The sequence below is a fragment of the Odontomachus brunneus genome, unplaced genomic scaffold (assembly GCF_010583005.1).
Source record: "Odontomachus brunneus isolate Ranch 3 - 2012 unplaced genomic scaffold, Obru_v1 Obru_scaffold_284, whole genome shotgun sequence".
NCBI lineage: Eukaryota > Metazoa > Arthropoda > Insecta > Hymenoptera > Formicidae > Odontomachus > Odontomachus brunneus.
The window spans coordinates 155,677-155,918 of NW_022639734.1; positions in this window are offsets into that span (position 1 = coordinate 155,677).

The following is a 242-nucleotide window of genomic DNA, read 5'->3' on the forward strand; positions in this document are numbered from 1 at the left end:
TCGAATAATAATAATCACGGCTACCGAACTTTCGAGACCACGAAAGGATTGAGCACCGGCGAGAGGGAAGGCGGAGGCGGAGGAGCGGATTAGCGATCGACAGGACGAGGAAGATCGGAGCTATCAATTCCTTACCGGTTGCCGTCGCGATATCCCGATTTGAGAAGCTTTTCGCGGTATCGACTGGAGATCTACCGAGTCGTTGGTGAGATCGAGAGAGAGCGATCGTGCGAGAGAGAGAG